This window comes from Meleagris gallopavo, chromosome 3 (genome assembly GCF_000146605.3).
Source record: "Meleagris gallopavo isolate NT-WF06-2002-E0010 breed Aviagen turkey brand Nicholas breeding stock chromosome 3, Turkey_5.1, whole genome shotgun sequence".
NCBI lineage: Eukaryota > Metazoa > Chordata > Aves > Galliformes > Phasianidae > Meleagris > Meleagris gallopavo.
Window position 1 is genome coordinate 50,488,485 of NC_015013.2, and position 14,120 is coordinate 50,502,604.

At 36.0% G+C, this 14,120-nt stretch overlaps 1 long non-coding RNA gene across 1 annotated transcript in view; it reads left to right on the top strand.

Moving 5' to 3' along the window:
- Positions 1-7,846: 7,846 nt before the first annotated feature.
- Positions 7,847-14,120, top strand: part of LOC104910303 — a 9,835-nt gene continuing 3,561 nt past the window's right edge. The window contains exon 1 of the long non-coding RNA XR_004159385.1: positions 7,847-7,943. This is a non-coding gene — a long non-coding RNA (uncharacterized LOC104910303). The remainder of the gene's footprint in view (positions 7,944-14,120) is intronic.

Here is a 14,120-nt window from a genome sequence, read left to right on the forward strand (position 1 = left end):
CCTCTTCTTTTCTTCTCTTTTCTCTTCTTTTCTTCTCTTTTCTCTTCTTCTCTTTTCAATTCTTTTCAATTCTTTTCAATTCTTTGCTTCTTTTTTTCTCCTCTGAGGGAGGAAAAAAAAATCATTTAAAATTGGTGTGACTGGTTTCATGAACTTTGATACTGCTCTGAACTTCAAAGAAATAAAAAACCACAGAACAGAAGCCATTGGTGTATGCATGTAGTTTAAAGGTATTTTTCCTGTCTAACCCAGTTTTAAACCAGAAGATGGCGGTATCTCAGATGTAGTATTTGGAGGTTAATCCTTTTTCATGTACAACAATCAGAGAATACATCAGTGTCATGCATTATTTGCTGGCCAATGCTGTTCAGCAACCTTACCTTTTTCCTGGAGACATCAAATGAGAGCTGAATCCAAAGGAATTTACAGTGATAGAATATCTTACCCAAAGGCCATGATGACAAAAAGATTGTCATCAAAATGGGAAAGATTTTATTCTGCTCATGATCTATTTATGTATTCATCTGCAATATTCTACATTGTTCAATATGAATCTCTCTGTGTATTACTATAATACTTATTTTTACGTGTGGTGAAAGCATGAAACCTGAAGGAATGCTAGAACACTGATCAGTTTTTCTACCATGTCTTGACCTAAGTGCAGTGGAGACACTTTTCTAATCATTTATTATTGATAAGGAAAATATTTATATTTCAATTGTCAGCAGAGGTATAACAGATGGAGCAAAAAGATGACTAAATTTCTGATAAGAATTCCAAAACCAGAAGTGATGGTTTTATCCACGATAGCAGCTTAAAAACAAAATGTTATATTCTGGAAATCATCTTTTAGAATTCTGGGATGATAACAGAAAAATAGTTTATTCATAGTGAGGACAAAAGTGAAAAGGGAAATAATTTCTGATATTACTATGGCAGGTTCTGAGATTTAGCTACTAAGAATCACCACCTAAAAGTAGTAACATTGTGCAGATATATACAGATTTCTCCAAGCTGGCAAGTAATGTTACACATTTTCTTAACCATACTGAACTTACTACAAGGCTTCCAAGAAACTTTTATAAATACTTCAAATTTGCACTGATAATATTTTTCTTATTTCAGCTCACACTGAAGAGGTGATAGTGCATGACATTGCTCTAACTCTGATTTATGCTGTTAATAGGTCTTGTATTTTTTGTTTGTTTGCTTTCTTCACTTTATCTACAAACAAAAACACAACAAAAACATAGCACAAATACTTGTAGCCTCTCTTAGAAAGCCACTAGCTTTACTTTTCTCATTAAAATATATTCCTTTTAAGTAATCATTTTTCTGTGCTTGTGTTTCTCTTTAATACTGAATTACATTTGGCCTTTGTCAAGAATAGTCCCAATATCTTAACTATCATCTTTTATTACTGAATTCTATGAAGCTATAAACAGCACATTGTTTAAAATGTTCAGGCTCTATTTAATTTGAGATGTTTCAATGATGAAGAGGCCAAAGAGATAAACTAGAAAGGATCAGAGGCAGGAAGTTCAACCTTAAAAAGATGACTTCACATATAAAATTAAAAAAAAAAAAATAAGTTCAGAAGGAATTAATACCAAAATTTACAGAAATCTGGGTATCATCGTTCAGTGGTGTAATGTGGTGGAGAAAATTTTAAATGCGATCTACTTGCTTAATATTAAAGGTGGGAAAGTAAACACTTTACAGCAAGAAAAATCCCATCCTCCTCTAAGAAGGATTTGGAATATGAGTAATAAAATGATTAAGGCAGTGAGAAGACCATTTATGAGGAAATATCCAAAGAGCTAAGTAACGTTATCAAAAGAATTTGAAAATGTGCGTACATTAAGCTAAAAGGAAAAATCCTACTGTCCACCAGAGAGAATTAACTAAAGGACAGGAATGTAATAAAGCTTAGCAGTATCAAAAGAAGTACTGGAATTTATTTATTTAAAGATCCAAGAAAATTAGCTTGTCAGAAGAATTCTACTAGGACAATGAAGTACAGGTAGAAAAAAATATCAGAAAAAAAAAAAACAAAAAACAAAAAACAATGCAAATTAGCAGCAAAATAGGAGAGAATATCAGACACCCAATGGAAATAAAAGTATGTCAACTACAGTGTAAATTAGTACATCATGAGCATAAAGAGAACACAAGTACATCAGCTTCAGAGCAAATCAGACAAGCAGTATGAAACAACAGAAATAAATAAATGCATAAAATTTAATCACAAAAGCCACTGGAAATAGACAAACAAATGCAGTCTTGCTTAGTAGCTAGTTGGCAGCATCTGTAAAATCACATTTCCTTTTTACTTTTACAGTAATGTGAACCTATTTACCATCAGGAAAGACCCTCAGATCTCTCCAAAATAATGCCTCCTGTTTATTTACATATAAACTACAACAGATACAAAGAGTACAACAACACTAATTGATAAAATCTCAGCTTCACAACACTGCTTTTCAACATAATCATCACCACTAGCTGTGCATTTTCATCAGTGATGAACAAGATCCCACATGCTGCAATCATAAAAATCTACATGGCTGTCCAGAATGTGACTTGTCTTTCATGTCTCTGTTATCACTGCTGAAGTACACCACCGTTTCACTGTGCTAATATCAAATGCATTGGTTGCATGGCCACAAAAATTAGTGGAGTACTGGTGGAAAGGTTCAATCTCTACTGCCATAGCACTAACATATGCTTCTGACATCATTGGCCAACATAATAAAATAGGAGACGTTACTTTCAAAGCAGCCCTTGTATCTATGACAGTTTGTCTCCATTTTGTACTATTTTGATTTGGAGTTGACAACAACCCACAACCAACTGGAATTTACATTTTCCAAAACTCTTTTAAAATAATTTAACATTTTCTGTTAAAATTTCCATATTGCCGCAAGTATATTCAAAGCAAGCTATTTCCTTGGTGACATCTGACATGCCATCGATATGAGTAAGGCAGTTTTCTGATGTCAGATACATCTCTTGTTTGCTTTCAATGGAGATGTGTCCACTTACATCATTAAATGCTGTATTTCAGTATGCCTTAAGTTCCTCCTCTAGCACTGTCACAAATGGAAGGTCCCTGTTTTGTACAGCTATTGCTATAAATCTACCCTTCTAACTTTTCACTCAGTAGATTTTAGTTTGGAAGAAATAAGAATGACAAAAATACAGCGAAAGTGGCTGAGCTTGTAATATTTCCTTGCTTGAAGTTGTGTGAGGAAAAATAAATAAATAAAAGATCTGTCAACGAAAGGCTAAGGGTATTGAAAGTGTTTATCTTGAAAGGAAGTAATATGATTATAAGCTCTAAGCCAAAAAAAAATATAAAAAAAAATTAAAACTGTGTTAATTACTGTTCCATCCCAACTGAAGATGTCTAGAAAGATGGTACATGTTTTCTCAGAAAGTTTTTAGAATAATAGTGGAAATAATTAGCACAGGGTTTGCTTCCCTAAAATATCATTAGAAACATCTTTATGCGATTTAAAGTACTTGAGCAAAACTCAGATCAGGTTCTGACTTCTGAGATAAAAGTGGCATGAACAAAAGGTGAAGTTATTTGTAATAACCCCTCAGGACACTGAAAACTAGGATTAATTGTGGAGAATTTCATTACACTGAACAGAACTATATTTTATCACATGAATGATAAAATATGGATGAAATTCAATTTTAATAAATAAAAAATCCCGTTTATGGAGAAAAACAATACTAACTTCACATGGACGTCATCCAAAACAGTTGCTAACATCCAGTTAGGAAGTTCAGGGTTTATAATAAAGAGCTCAATGAAAACATCAGCTGAATAAGTTGCTGCAGTCAGAGAAGAATACTGAATATAAAGAATCCCTACAGAAGCAACAAGGAAAGTAGAAAACATAAATTCACAATGTGAATACATCTTAAGTGTTTAGGGGAAGTCTGACCTCTCTAATTCAAGAAGGATACAGAGCAAAAAGAGTACTTAGAGAAAGATGTTGAAGGTAAATTGGTGTTATGAATTTATGGATTCCATATAAGAAGATACTGCTGTACTAGAATCTTTTAATTTGAAAGACAGACAGCTAAGTAAGGACATGATAGGGATCTGTATAGTCATGGCAAGGCAAGTAAAAATGATTGTTGACTGTATCTTATCCTGGAAGCTTCAGATTATATCATCACTGCATGACAAGTTTAAAATAAAATAAAAAATGTCACTATTTCACCCCAAACTCCAGCTTTGAAATTTAGTGCTAGAGGTTATTGTGAATAACAAGCGCTTTCAGAAGTCTAGAAAGCAATTAGAGACGTCTGTAGTAAAAACATCAATAGCAGGCAGCGAAGGTTATCTATCTCTTATGGAAGAGTATATCAAGAAAGCTCTGATGCTGTGGCCACTTTCACAGACATAGCATTAGGTTAGTTGAACCTTTGATGTGCACCAGTCAGAACTTCTGAATCCCATCCCAATGAAGGACATATTATCCCACAAGGCTGTCAGCCTGACTCATAGCACTGGGCAATGTAGAGATTCATCAGCATTTTCATGACAGACAGATATTTTGCAGTGTGGTTTGAAAACTCACTTGAAAAAATACTGTAAGAGCTGCAGTGTACAAAATCTCTGTGTCATAAAGTAGCATAGCTGGATTTCCAGAATGAAAGGAAGGTCAGCTATTGGAGCAGGCTCTCCAGGGCACCATACCTGCTGGAGATCAAGAAGCATTTGAACAACGCTCTGAGACGTAGGGTTTGATTTTGGGCTGGTTGTGTGCAGCCATAGTGTCTCGATGATCCTTGTGGGTCCCTTTCAATTTGGAATATTCTATGATTCTTTGTAACAGAAAGAGTCCCACAGTCAGGTTTTTGGGTTTTTTTTCTTTTTTTTTTTCTTTTTTTTTTTTCCACATCACATGGAGATATTTAAGTGCACAAGCTCTAGTCTTTTCCAAACTAAAGCAATCTGTGCTCTAGGACCTGCAGCTGCTCACAAGTGACCAGTGCTTTAGATCAAGATAGAGCCTGTCTGAAGTTCCCATACTTACAGATCTTGGGTCCTCAGTGCCACTGTTTCAATCTAAGAACCTGCTATCCTTTTGCTGATGTAGAGCGCTCATGGATATTGGACAACCTGGAGCCTGCAGCTGTTCTTTTATCTTCTCACATTTTGCAAAAATAAAAATCTTTCTACTGTCTATAATGGTATTTATCCCATAGATGCTCTTCTCAAGCAAAACATGGAATATGCCATGTCTTGAGTAATGGTGGGGAGAAGAGAGAGATCATATTTTTAATGTATTTAGAAACATATATTTTTACTTATTCTGTGATCATCTTTCCTTTGTTACAGAATTGCACAGAATTGGAGGTGCTGGAAGGGATCTCAAGAGATCATTGATTCCAATCTGCCACTAAAGCCAGTTTCCTACAATAGATCACACAGGTAAGTGTCCAGACGGGTCTTGAATATCTACATAGAAGGAGACTCCACAACCTGTCTTGGCAACCTGTTCTAGCACTCCATCACCTTTACCATAAAGAAGGTCTTCTGCATGTTAGTGCAGAACTTCCTGTGTTCAGGGTATAAGCCATTCCTCCTAGTCCTATTGCTTCATACCACTGAGAAAAGCTTTGTCCTCATCTGTTTTTGTCCCATCTCCCATTAAATATTTATAAACATTTGTCAGCTTCTTTTCCCCAGACTGAACAAGCTGAGGTTACTCAGCCTTTCCTCATTCAGGAGATGCTTTAGGCCCTTTATCATCTTTGTAGCCCTTCTCTGGACTTCTAGGATATCCCTGTCTTTTCTGAACTGGGGAGCCCAGAACTGGACACAGTATTCTAAATGTGGCCTCACTAGGACAGAGTTCTTATGTCTTATTCCTTTTTTCATCCACTCTGTTTTGGTCTGTTTTAGTAGTACCAAAATTTGAAAGGTAGTTTATGGTATAATCTTAGAACACCTGGCTGTGGGTGATTTTGAATTTCTACAGCTAGTCTTTGTAAATCAAATGATAAAGGTGTTTACTGTTAGGTATAAAATAACATCAAAAGGCCCAAACTAAATAGACATTGCAGTTTCTTGGACATACTGAATCTCAAGTATATGGAACTTTCTTCTCAGCAAAACAATCATATTAAAGTGAAAAGAATATTCTTATTTGCAGACTGGTTCATTGTGCACTTCAGATGTACAATTAATTACAAAAAAAAAAAAAAGACTGTTCAACTTCTTCCTATACCAATAGCTTCAGATCTTTGTTTAATTGAATTGACTTGTCTGAGCTTTGAATGCACAAAGAAAATCACAGCCACAGGGATTTAAAATACTGTTAGAGTGTTATCAACAGTAGCAAATAACATGAACTTGAAAGAGCAATGAAATGAAAACTGACCTTTTCTCTGGAGCTATCATATACATATACAAGGACCCTACAAACAGGAGGGGGATCAACTCTTTGTAAGGGTTGAAAATGGCAGGACAAGGGGAAATGATTTTCAGTTGAGGGAAGGAATATTTAGGTTGGATGTCAGGGGGAAGTTCTTTACTATGAGAGTGGTGAGGTGCTGGAGCAGGCTGCCCAGAGAGGTTGTGGATGCCCCATCCCTGGAGGTGTTCAAGGCCAGTTTGGATGGGGCCCTGGGCAGCCTGGTCTAGTATTAAATGTGGAGGTTTGTGGCCCTGCATGTGGCAGGGGTGTTGGAGATTCATGATCCTTGAGGTCCCTTCCAACCTTGGCCATTCTGTGATTCTATGATTTACAGTGTAAACTGACAAAGTGACTGGAAAAGATAACTATGAGATATCACTGATGAAAACAGGAAGGTCTGGGTATTAAACTTACTAATGATGGGAAAGTTATTTGAGTCACCACGTGGAGTATATAACATATTCATATATATTTGCATCTTGTGTTTTAAGTGAAGATTTTATTCATAAAAAATAAATCTGTGAAGATTTATTTATAACCTATTCACTGATAAACATTATATTTATGTTCACTTTGTCAAAGATTCATTAGATTTTACTTAGTATTTCTCTGTGATTGACATAAGATCAACAAAGATACTGCACTTTTAAATGCAGTTATATGAAATTCAAAGGTGTCCTGATATAAATTATGTTTGCAAATATCAGATCATGTCGATTGGAAGACTTCATCAGTACAGAGAATTATTACATCACTCCCTTCAAGCAAATGTAGAGAGACAGTTTCAAACCTGGTTCATACCTAGAATGAAAATAAGCAAATTGCTGTGGTCTCATTCTACACTCCCACCACAAAATTCATTAAAATATTTATGCTCTCCACTCATCATTTATTGCATATAGAATTACATACATCTAACAGCAAAATACAGTTTGTCTATGAACTAAAGATTCACTCATCCTCAGTCAAGCAAATTACTGTAGCTTCTAAAGTTATTACCACTGCCCCACTGACTGCTTTATGCAGTTACTGGAGGTTAAACCCTCATAACAAAGCTGGCAAAAAAAGAGTCTGTGAGCATGTTTTGTGTTTTACTCTGGAACACCAGTAGAAACTAGCTCTGTAGGCAGAGTAAGTGATTAAGACTAATTGGAGTGCTTCAAGAACACTTTTCTCTTCCTTCCTGCATGGTCATACGTTACTGTCTTAAATCACAGAATAGAAGATTTATCACAGTGTGTCCGTCTGTAGAGTTGATTATGTTCTCTCAAAGAAAGTGTTTTTCTGTTAGAGAACATCATGCAACAAAAATCAAAACATTCTTCCTACTTTCTTTTCTTCCAGTTCACCTGCAGTGTGTTTTTTGTTTGTTTGTTGTTTTAAAGAACTACCCTCTGATATTAACAGTGAAGACTTTCAGTCAAGTGCACTGGACCTCTATTTAAGAAGAGCTGGTACTCCAGTTTCCTTGAAGAACTTTGTAGTCCTGAGACCAAGGTAAATATAAAAAAATCCCCATAAACCAAAATTACCTTTCTACAAACATCTCTAACACACCTAAACAATGGAAGATAGATACGTGAAACAGAGTACAATACTTCAAAGGTTAACTCACTGTGTTAGCCTTCATCCTCTGCATGGCTTTTTAAACATACATGCCTCGTAAACAAAAACCTCTCTTGTTCTTCAGAAAAACAACAATCCACACCCCAAAACTCCACAAATATCTTGGCTATCAATCAGTTTAAGAACAACAGCACTAAAATGAAAACTTTTATAGCAGATTTCTTCCACAGAAACATCATCTCTATTCATATAGAAGAACTGTTATGTCACACTTTGAAATAGTGATTGAGCACCTGGAGAATGGCAGGCTGGTCCAGGGAGTGCAGGCTGTGTTTGCACCTGGTGTGTTTGCACCTGTGCTCTTCACATGGTCAGAAGGGGTGGACCCAGGTGTGGAGCCCTGCTGGGCTCATACAAGGACCAGCCACAGAATGGAAGAATAGAATATCTCTTAAACATAGGCAGTTTTCTGAGAGGGAATGTCGTGTTGCTGGAGAGCTGTGTTATTAGAGACTGCCTGCACCAGTTGCACGAGTTTGGCTCTTTTTCTACATATAACTCTTGGTAGTCTACCTGTGAGTACTTTGCTTGGTATTGTCAAGAGCCTGTTAGAAGCAACTTTGTTTCTTCATAAGCAGAACAATTCCCCATAAAATAAATAAAAATCTAGGGCTTTGATAATGGCTGTGTAATCTGATTCCAATAGACAGTACGAGAAGTAATCTGGGGCTCAGATTTTTCTCAGTGTTTCAAGCTATAGATAGTTTAAAAAAAAAAAAAACAAACACAATATTCTGTAATTTAGCATGTAAGAGCAAGAAAGAACTATATTCTGTGTACAGACTCTTTATCTAGGTAAACAGGTAATGTTATTTACAATGCAAAAATTCTTCTCTGAACATTTAGGCTCTGGCTTTAATGTTGCTCCTTTGTATCCAATGTTTTCCTCTGGTTTGTGTCACTGGTATAGGTGATGCAAAAGATTGTAGGTGACTGACCGTTGCTTCCAGTTAAATTAAGCCTAAGGAGGGACCTCTGACAAATCTCAGTGCTTCAGTTTCCCACTTCCATCTGGTTACAAATGAAACACTAATAGCCACAACTTATCTTTTCTGAAGGCATTATAAGATTTAATAAATTGTGTTTAACGCACTTTGTGGATAAGCTGTAAGTGCTGAAATTTATAGCAGCCCAAACATTGTAAAGAAGTATGTGATCAAGCTATTAAGTAAAACTGCAGTTTTTGTTCTCAAAGCAAATCATTAAAATGATCATACAGAATATTCTAGAAGTACTAATTTTTAAAATGGCAAATGTTTTCAGTTCTTTTTGTTTAATGAAGCATATTTATACTTTTATCCATTTGGGGGAAATTGCCAGGCAATATGATAGAACAAATATATTTAGTTTAGAAGCTCTGATACATTGAAGTTTAGTTAATAGCTCTGTTTTTATCTCCCAAAAGACAGCTAGAAAGGTAATTATAACATGCAAATTAGTTTCCATTGGGATGCAAATTAAAAATTATATACTGAAGTACAACATCTAGTACTGCAACTTATGATTAGTATTTCTACAGGTAGAGTGAATTATTCCAACAGAGACTTTACTCCCTGATTTATGTAGTTTAGGTTGATTTCTCTGAAGTATAATTTCTGTGCTTCACTTTTCACTCCTATGCATTTTTTCTTCTTCAGACTCGAATTTTCAGAAGTTTCTCAGCTCACTTGTTTAAACTATTTTCATTAAGAAATCTCTTAGTGTTTGGACTGTTCTTTAAGTCTTTGTCTTTGATGAAATGGTTGTCACAGTCTTTAAAGTCTCTCTAATTAATGTAAAAACCCCAAATCAAAATACAAGTCAGATTAAAACATTTGCAGTACATTTTAATTATAGTCTGTGTAGAGCTTTTTCGTTCGACTATTTTCAATCCTGCTTTTATGAAAGATTAGGAAACAAGGACACAAGGCATTTCCAGAGAGAGAAAAGGACACCTGATTCAATAAGCTATTCCCTTTAAGTTTATCTCACACCTATTTTCTTGCTTAGTAACTATATCCTTTGATTCCCTTCCTGCTCAGACATGCAGAGTTCTCTTAAATTCATTGGCGCTATTTGCTTTGATGGCTTTACTTGGCAACTGCATTAAGTGAACTTCTCTGCTTGAACTCTTTGTGTGCTATATCTCTCTGAATTTTAATTGTGGTCTCTAATATCTGAATCTTTCATATGGTGAATATTTTGTCTTACCTTTGCTATCATTCCCCTCTCATAATTCTAGACATCAGTTAGGTCTTCTCAAGCACTTCCTATTTGTCTTAACTTCTAAAAATTAATTTTATTAAAGTAGTTGAAAATCTTTTTCAATCAGATTGCTTATAACATGCTCCAAGCTGATGAAAACCTAACCTAAATTCAAAACAATGGTAGAAAAGATCAACTAACACTGTCTTCTGAAGTGACTCTCATTCAACTTGTCTTCTGGAAACAAATTCTTTGTCTTTCTACACTCAAAGCATCCTGTACCTAAGCAACCTAAATTGGTGTTTAGCCTGAAGTACTTATCAGCCTGTTATTTTCAGTCTAATCTGATGTTTTAGGTTCTATCTGCCCATAAAATTAAGCAGTTAAATTGAAACTGTACTTGATTACATCATCTGTGCTACAGCAAAGAAAAAATCAGATTTAAAAAGTAAAAAACAGTAGCAAAAAACAGCTGAGGACACTTTTAAAATTTCTTACAAGCTAAAAGTAGATTTAAGTCAAGTGTGGTTTCTTAGCCAAGAGTCTGTAGTCTTCAAATTCTGTCTTTACTCTACCACACAATGCATATGCAGCTTGTGTTTAAGCCTGAAAGGTTGCCCGTATCAAACTGTAAGTGCATTCTGCAGTATATTCCGTGGTCTTCAAGCTGCAGCTGCCAGGAACTGCTTCAAAGTGCATCCCAAACCTGTACTTGCTTCCAAAGTGAAGGTCTCATCCCAATGGGGTTCTGCTCTGCAGCTGCAAAAAGCACTATGGGATTCTGTACTTTGAGTGTGCACAGAAACTCAAAGAGTAGTCTTCATAATCTAGGAAATTACAAGAACATAGCTTAGTACTTAATAAGTGTGGTCAGACAATAAAAGAGTTGTTAGAAAAACAAATTCCTGCTCATTTTACCAAAACTGTCACTGTCTATAAAATATCTAGAGAGAACAAAACAGTCAAACCCTAAGTACATTTACCAAGTGGTGGGAAGGTCTTCATTCTGATCCAGGGCTGCAACCATGTTTTATAAAAGATACTTCCCAAATAAAATGATTATGTTGAAAGACTAAAAGGGGAGAAGTTGCTCCAACTTGTCTCATACTAACAGAATATTCCAGTCACTAGGCTATTAAGTAGAGACCAATCATTTTCAAAGGCAGGAATGATTCCTGATCTGCTCACTGGAAGAAAAGCCCACGCTGCTACATGCCTTCAGTTAAGGATTTCTCACCAAGGGTGCCATGTGGATCTCATAACAACAGGGAACTCTCCAGGTCTGGACTGTTAGATTGAATTCATCCCTATGATTTCCCTGCAATTCAGATCTTCCAAATAATCTGCTTGTGCCTATGTATAGGTATCTGAGGTATGCAAGCTAGCAGTATAGTCATTCTAGGTTTTCTACATATTCACTGGGGGAAATAGGCAGCTCCTGAGAATTATTCTAGTTTTCAAACACAAAACTGAACAACCACCATCCTGCAGAAGCTTTTTTGTAAATTATTGTTATAAATATTTACAACAAAGTTTCAGAACCTATGAATTCTTGCATAGACCGTATTCATGGAACCAGATATGTCATGCAAACATGATCTTCCTTGTAACCCCTTCCCTGCTTTTAATTTTATGGAAAGAAAATATGAATGTCAAAAGGTGTAGCTCCCTGGCTGATATGCTGGACCCTTCCCATACAGTGAGTTAGGCAGATCAGGCATGTTGAAGTATTTGCATTTGTGGTGGGTTGGCCCTGGCCATTTAACCACACAGCCGCTTGCTCACTCCCTCTGACAGCAGCAAGGAGGAGAAAACAGGAAAACAAGAGCAAGAAAAATGGTGGACAGAGTAATCACGTACCTGTAGCTGCTGTGGACAAAACAGTCTTAACTTCAGGAACTTTATTCAGACCATTTAATTCCTGACTTGAGTACTGGAAGTCAATCAATCAATCAAACAAACAAACAAACAAAACATTTAAAAACCTGTATGGGGAAAAAAAAAACAAAAACAAAAACAAAAATCCTCCCATTTTTCAAGATCACGTGCATTCTAAATTAAGCTTATCTACTGGAGCTGTTCACAAAACTTTTGGGTTCTGTGCCTAGGTCAGGTGGAATGGATGAGTGCTGCAGCCCCTAAATGTTGTATCCCAAGAAGTGGGTCAGATTTGCTATTCAGAGGCTAGGCAGTGGGCTGTGGTGTAATATTTGCATACAGTATCAAATGAAAAGTCATACCGTAAAAACAAAACTTTTAGTCTGAAATAATCTCTTTGGTTTGACTTCTAGTGCTTTTTTTTCCTATAGTAATGATTTTAATATGCCTCTGTTTTGTTGTTTTGGATCATTTTCTATTTTTTCATTTTTTATTACTTACAATTATTACTTAGTAACCTTTGCATTGTTATTCTACTACACTGACCTCTATTGTAATTTCCACCCTTTGGGTGTATAGTAACTAGAAAAATAAAAATATGCAAATATCCCACAATATCTTCACCACAGGGTTAGTTTTTATTCCTAATCTTTAATTTTTTATTGATTCTTACAATCTGCTTTCTGGAAACCAACTATGATTCTAGTCAACATTTCTATGGGACATTTAGTATTCCTTAGATATCTGAGTTTTTCTTATTAATTCAGAGTATTTAGTGGCTAGCCAAGGAATTTATTACTCCTGACAAAAAAAAAAAAAAAGATGCTAAAAGGTTGAGTATCTTTACTGCAACACACATGCTTGCTTTTGTGGGTTTCTTTTCAATCACTTCTAATGGTCTGCTTTTCTGAAATGGAATCAATGACATAGATAAAGAATGATGCAAAGTATTTGGCTATCATAAGAGCATATAATTACCCATTGGTGCTTTCCCCAAACCAGACATTTAACTGGTGAGGGAAAAGATTAATCTTAAAAAACTGCTTAATCACTTGATAATCTTCGTAGTTCTGGGAACAAAGGAAGGCAGAATCAGAGCTGATTCCTCTATTTTGGGCAGAGCTGTTCATTCCTGTGTCTTGGAGAATATGAAAAGTTCAAGGAAGTTAATGTTTTCTCCCTTCCCTCATATTTCTCCATAATAATGAAGAATATTCTTTCTTCATGACCATGACTGATGGGAGATCTCTGACTCCGTCAGCAAGGAAACTTTTCCTTTTAACTGTACTTCTTAAAGAGTCAAATTGCTCTCCAGGTTGAATGGGCAGAAAGCAATGACAGTCAGCAGTGACCAAGCTATAGTACAAGAAGCACTTGTGAAAGAACTGACAGAGACACTACCAAGACATTCATATGCTGCAACATTTAATCCAACTACTTTAGCACTCACTACAGAGCCTGATTTTAAAAATGAATAATAAAATATACAACAAGGGTTCAGGAAAAGCCTGGATGCTGGTGAGAGCTTTGAGCTCACAGATGGGCTCTCAATGTCCCAGCCTTCCTGTAACCAGCTTGGTTTTAGTGCATCTGTATAACCTTTGATCAGATCCCTGTGAAAACAGTAAAGTTGTGACAAAAAGCTCATATGGGATTTGTTCTTTACTCTTTGGCCTGGACCCCACATTTAAGCTCTGCCCCCTAGTTTGCCACATGTAGCAGCTAATTGTGACCTTCACTTGAAGGCTTAGCTTCATGTCTCAACCAGCTCTGCTCTTTTATTGGACACCATGGAGCCTGCAACTCTTGCTGTGGAGGTTGCTAATTGCACACCTTACTGGTTCTTAACCTGCTGCCCTCTACAAAGTAGCCTGCTCGTGCTGCTCCCTTTTCTTGTGCCCAGGATGAATTCAATAAACCACATCCCTACACCAGCCTGGTTATGTTTTCTTCTCTGTTATTTCATTATCTCTTATTTTAAGAGAA